Raw genomic sequence first — 10,149 nt, forward strand, 5'->3', positions numbered from 1 at the left:
TTAAAGTTACCCTATCTTCCAAAGTATCAAATGAAGAGAGGACAGCATTTTAAGGCTCCCAGCTCCCCAATTGTTCTCAGCAAGGCGATAGCAAATAGGAAAATAACTTTATAGCAGACAATCTTTAATTGTACAGTATCCAGACCTTCAAAGAGATAAAATTGCAAAGCCTATAAAAGAGTAGGAAGATTCTGAGTTGGAGAAAAGGGATTTTTCATTGTTCTTACCATTGACAAAAGATCAGAACAGTCTAGACACCAAAGAGTGTAACATCGATGAAAGTTCAGAAAAGTCCCTAAAAGCCTTTATCTCAAACCAATAAGCTTTCAGAGTGGAAAGAGATTCAAGTGAAACCCATTCAGAAGAAAATGCAAAATAGCAGACAAACTACAGGTAGGTGCCAAAAGATCATGAGCAGAACATCACGTCTGAAAGGACTTCCAGTTCTTTGAGTAAGACTTCGAAGTAGAAGGCCTGCTGGAGTGCTGAATTAACTCCACTAAGGAAGAGGAAAGACCCTTTGCTAGCAGTCCAGACTTCTCAACCTCCAAAGCGATAGAGTGAGTTGGAGCAAGAAGGTCAGGACCGACGTTCTGAGAAGAGACACACTTGAGCACTACCCAAGGAGGTAGAAGAGCCAGGGGTTCAGAAGAGGAAACCATGACATCTCTGGCCAATCAGGGCCAACGAGAATCAAGTTCCCTCCCCCCTGCTGAGACTTGAAGAGAACCATCTGGATCAATAAAAAGGGGGGGAATGTATAAAGGAGACTTCTCAGCCACTTTATCACCAATACGTCCACTACCTAGGCTCCTTGTTCCGGAAACCTGGATCAGAATCGACAAAGATGAGCATTGTCCTTGTTTGAAAAGAGATCCAGAAAGGGTTTCACAAACTCTCGGCATATCTCTCAAAACAACGACCTGGATAACGTCAACTCCAGCAAATTTGGAAACCTCCAGCTGTCTGCCATCACATTGTCGGTACCCTTGATGTGTACTGCCGACGTATGCAACAGGTTGATCTCTGTCCAATAGCCCAATTGTTCTGCTATTGCATTGAGGGATTTTGAATGCATGCTTCACTGCTGTTTAATGTAAAAGACCGCTACCTTATTCTCTGTCTTTACTAGCACATTTTTCTGAGACAGATGATGATGGGAAAACTTCAAAGCCCTGAAGCTTACCATCAACTCCATCTACTTCCATGACCTCCGACTCTCTAGGAAAGACCACTTGGATCGACAGGATCAGTCCAACGCAGTAGCTCTCCAGCCAGGTTTGCTGGCATCTGTTGCGAGGAATTCAGGAGGATCCAGGTGTATTAGTGTCCACTTAGACCAGTGGTCTTCAAACTCTTTAATGCCACATCCACCCAAAGGGATAAAAAAACATTGGTGCCTCCCCTCTGAATTTTCCAGAATTCTTCTATCAAATTGACACTGTTTAAATATGTCTAGACCTATTTAAACATTGCAGTTAAGTTCTGTTACTGTTTTAAAAATGCAATCAAATACATGACCCCAAATATACTATTCTGGTCAGGCAGGCCTTACTAACCAATTGTAGCGTCATGCTCTGCTGAGTAAACTGATCTCACGGCAGTGAGGAATGCAAAGGCCGGGTGGTGCCCGGTGCACGAAAGCGCGCCTTCTTGCGTTGTACGTCTCTTTGCGCAAATGCAAACTCAAATTTCCTGCACTGTGGTCGGCAGGAGAGACATGGGAAGGTGCAGTAGGGAAGGCTTGAGCAACAAACCGTTGGCTATGTTTTGTTGTTACTTTGTTGACATGAGCTAGAGTAATTTAAAGCAGAAGGAACGGCCAGACCTAAAAACAACTCTCTTACCTCCAACGCCGAATAACCACTATAATTAGAATATCTCAAAAGCAGCTGGCTTGTAAACTTAATGAGCAAGCAAGCCGATGCATTTTGGGTTTTGTTGTAAAAGAATAGAAATCCTATCCATCCTTTCCTTTTCTTCCGGCAACAACCAATGTTACAAAGATATCACAGCACACAGTGACATTGACTGAAAGAAGAGGCGCTGAGGCTGGCGTGCAGCACTCAACAGCTCTTGTTATTGCAATCCAGACAGGGGACGGAAGGAGAAAAGTATAAAGGAATTGCGATAGTGAGACCGACTCTTCTGTGTATCTGCATGTCATGGAAAAAGGATAACTCTGTTATTCATGGCCTGTTAGCTCAGTTGGTTAGAGTGTGGTGCTAATAACACCAAGGTTGCGGGTTTGATCCCCGTACGGGTTAAGTTAAGTTTTTTCTCTCAAGTAAACTCTTTTTTCTCATTTAATCAAACGCTTGTAAATCCATACACTCTGTTGCTCCAGTACACGTTCACTTTCCATTAGTCCTTCTTTTGCCACTTCTGACCAAAGCTCGAGCCGGCAGCGCCAGTAGAACAACAGAAGTGCAAGAGATTGTCTCTCCAAGATGGAGACACTGGCTCAGACTATGTCAAGTGAGAGGTGGAGGGAGACCAAGAGCTGATTATTAGATGCGTGGGGATAAGAGGAACATAACTCAGGTGAACAGATTCTGGATAGTCATGCTATAGCTAGGATCAGCAACGTTACAGGGGAAAGGATAGGAAAATAATTAGGTGACAGAAGTATAGAAGTGGCTACAAGGGGGCGTGTCTCTTAACAGGGCCGAAAGATACACTGAAGGCGAAGATGAAGTGAAAGAAGAAAGAAAGATCAAAGGAAATCAACAGTGATTGAGAGAAAACTCACAAAGGCAAATTGAGTAAAAGACAGGACCTGGGGAGTAAGACTACTTCAATGCAAATTTACGCCGCAGATGAGCATGACAACTGACCCTTGTCCAGTGGTGCTGAAACAATTTTCAGTGTGGGGGTGCTGCCATCAAAGGGCTTCTGAAAATCCAGGAATCATACAAAGAACAAGTCCTGCAGAATGAGCCACGCACATTCAGAAAGAGTGGTGATGCGTTGGTTACTTATTGGTAATCTTCATTAGCCTTAGTCCATTGCGTCCTTGTGACAGTCATTACAAAGTAAAGTGATGTCACCCTCCAAGAGGAAGAAAGAACATGAGGATTCTTAAATGCTAGTGCCATGCACCCAACCTGGGTGCCAAGTCCTTGCCAAAGGACTGATGGGAAGGTGGGCAGGATGTAATGTTTGTGACAAGGACAAGATGGAATTAGGGTAATGCAGAGTTCAAAACATTGGTACTCAAATGCAAAACAGAAAATTTATTAAGCGATAATGCTTGACAAATGTATGCCCTGAGGCCCAAGTAACCACCCTAGGAATTTCCTAGATTGTTACTCACTGGAATTCAACCAAGGAGGTGGCCATTCCTCTCGTAGACCATCCCTGACCTGGAAGATTTTCTAAAAAGCCTTGCAAAGCCAGAAAAATGTACAACTTAATCCACCTACTCAGAGTCATAAAAGTCACCTTCTTGTCTTTTCCAGGCTGTCCAAAAGTCACAAACAAGGAGTCGGTTTTCCTGAACTGCAGAGGCTTGGTGACATAAATGAAAAGAGCTCTTTAAACATCAAGTGTATTCAACAAATGTTCCTCCGGAGAGGAAGGAGAGGGAATGAAAGAAGGAAGAATTATTTCCTAAGATCTATCAAAAATAGACTTAACCTTTGCAGCAAAGGTAGGGCTAGGCCTTAAAGTTACCCCATCTTCCAAAGTATCAAATGAAGAGAGGACAGCATTTTAAGGCTCCCAGCTCCCCAATTGTTCTCAGCAAGGCGATAGCAAATAGGAAAATAACTTTCTAGGAGACAATCTTTAATTGTACAGTATCCAGACCTTCAAAGAGATAAAATTGCAAAGCCTATAAAAGAGTAGGAAGATTCTGAGTTGGAGAAAAGGGATTTTTCATTGTTCTTACCATTGACAAAAGATCATAACAGTCTAGACACCAAAGAGTGTAACATCGATGAAAGTTCAGAAAAGTCCCTAAAAGCCTTTATCTCAAACCAATGAGCTTTCAGAGTGGAAAGAGATTCAAGTGAAACCCATTCAGAAGAAAATGCAAAATAGCAGACAAACTACAGGTAGGTGCCAAAAGATCATGAGCAGAACATCACGTCTGAAAGGACTTCCAGTTCTTTGAGTAAGACTTCGAAGTAGAAGGCCTTCTGGAGTGCTGAAATAACTCCACTAAGGAATAGGAAAGACCCTTTGCTGGCAGTCCAGACTTCTCAACCTCCAAAGCGATAGAGTGAGTTGGAGCAAGAAGGTCAGGGACGACGTTCTGAGAAGAGACACACTTGAGCAGTACCCAAGGAGGTAGAAGAGCCAGGGGTTCAGAAGAGGAAACCATGACATCTCTGGCCAATCAGGGCCAACAAGAATCAAGTTCCCTCCCCCTGCTGAGACTTGAAGAGAACCATCTGGATCAATAAAAAGGGGGGGAATGTATAAAGGAGACTTCTCAGCCACTTTATCACCAATACGTCCACTACCTAGGCTCCTTGTTCCGGAAACCTGGATCAGAATCGACAAAGATGAGCATTGTCCTTGTTTGAAAAGAGATCCAGAAAGGGTTTCACAAACTCTCGGCATATCTCTCAAAACAACGACCTGGATAACGTCAACTCCAGCAAATTTGGAAACCTCCAGCTGTCTGCCATCACATTGTCGGTGCCCTTGATGTGTACTGCCGACGTATGCAACAGGTTGATCTCTGCCCAATAGCCCAATTGTTCTGCTATTGCATTGAGGGATTTTGAATGCATGCTTCACTGCTGGTTAATGTAAAAAACCGCTACCTTATTCTCTGTCTTTACTAGCACATTTTTCTGAGACAGATGATGATGGGAAAACTTCAAAGCCCTGAAGCTTGCCATCAACTCCATCTACTTCCATGACCTCCGACTCTCTAGGAAAGACCACTTGAAACGACAGGATCAGTCCAACACAGTAGCTCTCCAGCCAGGTTTGCTGGCATCTGTTGCGAGGAATTCAGGAGGATCCAGGTGTATTAGTTTCCACTTAGACCAGTGGTCTTCAAACTCTTTAATGCCACATCCACCCAAAGGGAAAAAAAACCATTGGTGCCTCCCCTCTGAATTTTCCAGAATAATTCTTTCAAATTGACACTGTTCAAATATGTCTAGACCTATTTAAACATTGCTTTTAAGTTCTGTTACTGTTTTAAAAAAGCAATCAAATACATGATCCCAAATATACTATTCTGGTCAGGCAGGCCTTACTAACCAATTGCAGCGTCATGCTCTGCTGAGTAAACTGATCTCACGGCAGTGAGGAATGCACAGGCCGGGTGGTGCCCGGCGCATGAAAGCGCGCCTTCTTGTGTTGTACGTCTCTTTGCGCAAATGCAAACTCAAATTTCCTGCACTGTGGTCGGCAGGAGAGACATGGGAAGGTGCAGTAGGGAAGGCTTGAGCAACAAACCGTTGGCTATGTTTTGTTGTTACTTTGTTGACATGAGCTAGAGTAATTTAAAGCAGAAGGAACGGCCAGACCTAAAAACAACTCTCTTACCTCCAACGCCGAATAACTACTATAATTAGAATATCTCAAAAGCAGCTGGCCTTGTAAACTTAATGAGCAAGCAAGCCGATGCATTTTGGGTTTTGTTGTAAAAGAATACAAATCCTATCCATCCTTTCCTTTTCTTCCGGCAACAACCAATGTTACAAAGATATCACAGCACACAGTGACATTGACTGAAAGAAGAGGCACTGAGGCTGGCGTGTAGCACTCAACAGCTCTTGTTATTGCAATCCAGACAGGGGACGGAGGGAGAAAAGTATGAAGGAATTGTGATAGTGAGACCGACTCTTCTGTGTATCTGCATGTCATGGAAAAAGGATAACTCTGTCATTCATGGCTGGTTAGCTCAGTTGGTTAGAGCATGGTGCTAATAACGCCAAGGTCGCGGGTTCGATCCCCGTACGGGCCAAGTTAAGTTTTTTCTCTCAAGTAAACTCTTTTTTTCTCATTTAATCAAACGCTTGTAAATCCATACACTCTGTTGCTCCAGTACACGTTCCCTTTCCATTACTCCTTCTTTTGCCACTTCTGACCAAAGCTCAAGCCGGCAGCGCCAGTAGAACAACAGAAGTGCAACAGATTGTCTCTCCAAGATGGAGACACTGGCTCAGACTATGTCACGTGAGAGGTGGAGGGAGACCAAGAGCTGATTATTAGATGCGTCGGGATAAGAGGAACATAACTAGGATCAGCAACGTTACAGGGGAAAGGATAGGAAAATAATTAGGTGACAGAAGTATAGAAGTGGCTACAAGGGGGCGTGTCTCTTAACAGGGCCGAAAGATACACTGAAGGCGAAGGTTAAGTGAAAGAAGAAAGAAAGATCAAAGGAAATCAACAGTGATTGAGAGAAAACTCACAAAGGCAAATTGAGCAAAAGACAGGACCTGGGGAGTTAGACTACTTCAATGCAAATTTACGCCGCAGATGAGCATGACAACTGACCCTTGTCCAGTGGTGCTGAAAAATGTTTCAGTGTGGGGGTGCTGCCATCAAGGGGCTTCTGAAAATCCAGGAATCATGCAAAGAACAAGTCCTGCAGAATGAGCCACGCACATTCAGAAAGAGTGGTGATGCGTTGGTTACTTATTGGTAATCTTCATTAGCCTTAGTCCATTGCGTCCTTGTGACAGTCATTACAAAGTAAAGTGATGTCACCCTCCAAGAGGAAGAAAGAACAGGAGGATTCTTAAATGCTAGCGCCATGCACCCAACCTGGGTGCCAAGCCCTTGCCAAAGGACTGATGGGAAGGTGGGCAGGATGTAATGTTTGTGACAAGGACAAGATGGACTTAGGGTAATGCAGAGTTCAAAACATTGGTACTCAAATGCAAAACAGAAAATGTATTAAGTGATAATGCTTGACAAATGTATGCCCTGAGGCCCAAGTAACCACCCTAGGAATTTCCTAGATTGTTACTCACTGGAATTCAACCCAGGAGGTGGCCATTCCTCTCGTAGACCACCCCTGACCTGGAAGATTTTCTAAAAAGCCTTGCAAAGCCAGAAAAATTGACAACTTAATCCACCTACTCAGAGTCATAAAAGTCACCTTCTTGTCTTTTCCAGGCTGTCCAAAAGTCACAAACAAGGAGTCGGTTTTCCTGAACTGCAGAGGCCTGGTGACATAAATGAAAAGAGCTCTTTAAACATCAAGTGTATTCAACAAATGTTCCTCCGGAGAGGAAGGAGAGGGAATGAAAGAAGGAAGAATTATTTCCTAAGATCTATCAAAAATAGACTTAACCTTTGCAGCAAAGGTAGGGCTAGGCCTTAAAGTTACCCCATCTTCCAAAGTATCAAATGAAGAGAGGACAGCATTTTAAGGCTCCCAGCTCCCCAATTGTTCTCAGCAAGGCGATAGCAAATAGGAAAATAACTTTATAGGAGACAATCTTTAATTGTACAGTATCCAGACCTTCAAAGAGATAAAATTGCAAAGCCTATAAAAGAGTAAGAAGATTCTGAGTTGGAGAAAAGGGATTTTTCATTGTTCTTACCATTGACAAAAGATCAGAACAGTCTAGACACCAAACAGTGTAACATCGATGAAAGTTCAGAAAAGTCCCTAAAAGCCTTTATCTCAAACCAATGAGCTTTCAGAGTGGAAAGAGATTCAAGTGAAACCCATTCTGAAGAAAATGCAAAATAGCAGACAAACTACAGGTAGGTGCCAAAAGATCATGAGCAGAACATCACGTCTGAAAGGACTTCCAGTTCTTTGAGTAAGACTTCGAAGTAGAAGGCCAGCTGGAGTGCTGAAATAACTCCACTAAGGAAGAGGAAAGACCCTTTGCTAGCAGTCCAGACTTCTCAACCTCCAAAGCGATAGAGTGAGTTGGAGCAAGAAGGTCAGGGACGACGTTCTGAGAAGAGACACACTTGAGCAGTACCCAAGGAGATAGAAGAGCCAGGGGTTCAGAAGAGGAAACCATGACATCTCTGGCCAATCAGGGCCAACAAGAATCAAGTTCCCTCCCCCCTGCTGAGACTTGAAGAGAACCATCTGGATCAATAAAAAGGGGGGGAATGTATAAAGGAGACTTCTCAGCCACTTTATCACCAATACGTCCACTTCCTAGGCTCCTTGTTCCGGAAACCTGGATCAGAATCGACAAAGATGAGCATTGTCCTTGTTTGAAAAGCGATTCAGAAAGGGTTTCACAAACTCTCTGCATATCTCTCAAAACAACGACCTGGATAACGTCAACTCCAGCAAATTTGGAAACCTCCAGCTGTCTGCCATCACATTGTCGGTGCCCTTGATGTGTACTGCCGACGTATGCAACAGGTTGATCTCTGCCCAATAGCCCAATTGTTCTGCTATTGCATTGAGGGATTTTGAATGCATGCTTCACTGCTGGTTAATGTAAAAGACCGCTACCTTATTCTCTGTCTTTACTGGCACATTTTTCTGAGACAGATGATGATGGGAAAACTTCAAAGCCCTGAAGCTTACCATCAACTCCATCTACTTCCATGACCTCCGACTCTCTAGGAAAGACCACTTGAATCGACAGGATCAGTCCAACACAGTAGCTCTCCAGCCAGGTTTGCTGGCATCTGTTGCCAGGAATTCAGGAGGATCCAGGTGTATTAGTGTCCACTTAGACCAGTGGTCTTCAAACTCTTTAATGCCACATCCACCCAAAGGGAAAAAAAAACATTGGTGCCTCCCCTCTGAATTTTCCAGAATTCTTCTATCAAATTGACACTGTTTAAATATGTCTAGACCTATTTAAACATTGCAGTTAAGTTCTGTTACTGTTTTAAAAATGCAATCAAAAACATGACCCCAAATATACTATTCTGGTCAGGCAGGCCTTACTAACCAATTGCAGCGTCATGCTCTGCTGAGTAAACTGATCTCACGGCAGTGAGGAATGCACAGGCCGGGTGGTGCCCGGCGCACGAAAGCGCGCCTTCTTGTGTTGTACGTCTCTTTGCGCAAATGCAAACTCAAATTTCCTGCACTGTGGTCGGCAGGAGAGACATGGGAAGGTGCAGTAGGGAAGGCTTGAGCAACAAACCGTTGGCTATGTTTTGTTGTTACTTTGTTGACATGAGCTAGAGTAATTTAAAGCAGAAGGAACGGCCAGACCTAAAAACAACTCTCTTACCTCCAACGCCGAATAACCACTATAATTAGAATATCTCAAAAGCAGCTGGCCTTGTAAACTTAATGAGCAAGCAAGCCGATGCATTTTGGGTTTTGTTGTAAAAGAATAGAAATCCTATCCATCCTTTCCTTTTCTTCCGGCAACAACCAATGTTACAAAGATATCACAGCACACAGTGACATTGACTGAAAGAAGAGGCACTGAGACTGGCGTGCAGCACTCAACAGCTCTTGTTATTGCAATCCAGACAGGGGACGGAGGGAGAAAAGTATGAAGGAATTGCGATAGTGAGACCGACTCTTCTGTGTATCTGCATGTCATGGAAAAAGGATAACTGTCATTCATGGCTGGTTAGCTCAGTTGGTTAGAGCGTGGTGCTAATAACGCCAAGGTCGCGGGTTCGATCCCCGTACGGGCCAAGTTAAGTTATTTCTCTCAAGTAAACTCTTTTTTTCTCATATAATCAAACTCTTGTAAATCCATACACTCTGTTGCTCCAGTACACGTTCACTATCCATTAGTCCTTCTTTTGCCACTTCTGACCAAAGCTCAAGCCGGCAGCGCCAGTAGAACAACAGAAGTGCAAGAGATTGTCTCTCCAAGATGGAGACTCTGGCTCAGACTATGTCACGTGAGAGGTGGAGGGAGACCAAGAGCTGATTATTAGATGCGTGGGGATAAGAGGAACATAACTCAGGTGAACAGATTCTGGATAGTCATGCTATAGCTAGGATCAGCAACGTTACAGGGGAAAGGATAGGAAAATAATTAGGTGACAGAAGTAAAGAAGTGGCTACAAGGGGGCGTGTCTCTTAACAGGGCCGAAAGATACACTGAAGGCGAAGGTGAAGTGAAAGAAGAAAGAAAGATCAAAGGAAATCAACAGTGATTGAGAGAAAACTCACAAAGGCAAATTGAGCAAAAGACAGGACCTGGGGAGTTAGACTACTTCAATGCAAATTTACGCCGCAGATGAGCATGACAACTGACCCTTGTCCAGTGGTGC

General features: G+C 43.7%; 2 non-coding genes across 2 annotated transcripts; both read left to right on the plus strand.

The window, feature by feature from the left end:
• Nucleotides 1-5,858: 5,858 nt before the first annotated feature.
• On the plus strand, nucleotides 5,859-5,932 carry TRNAI-AAU (transfer RNA isoleucine (anticodon AAU)). Its single transcript has one exon. It is a non-coding gene; the product is annotated as a tRNA-Ile (tRNA).
• A 3,556-nt stretch (nucleotides 5,933-9,488) lies between these two features.
• On the plus strand, nucleotides 9,489-9,562 carry TRNAI-AAU (transfer RNA isoleucine (anticodon AAU)). Its single transcript has one exon. It is a non-coding gene; the product is annotated as a tRNA-Ile (tRNA).
• Nucleotides 9,563-10,149: the final 587 nt, after the last annotated feature.

This window comes from Pleurodeles waltl, chromosome 12 (assembly GCF_031143425.1).
Source record: "Pleurodeles waltl isolate 20211129_DDA chromosome 12, aPleWal1.hap1.20221129, whole genome shotgun sequence".
In the NCBI taxonomy this organism is placed as follows: domain Eukaryota; kingdom Metazoa; phylum Chordata; class Amphibia; order Caudata; family Salamandridae; genus Pleurodeles; species Pleurodeles waltl.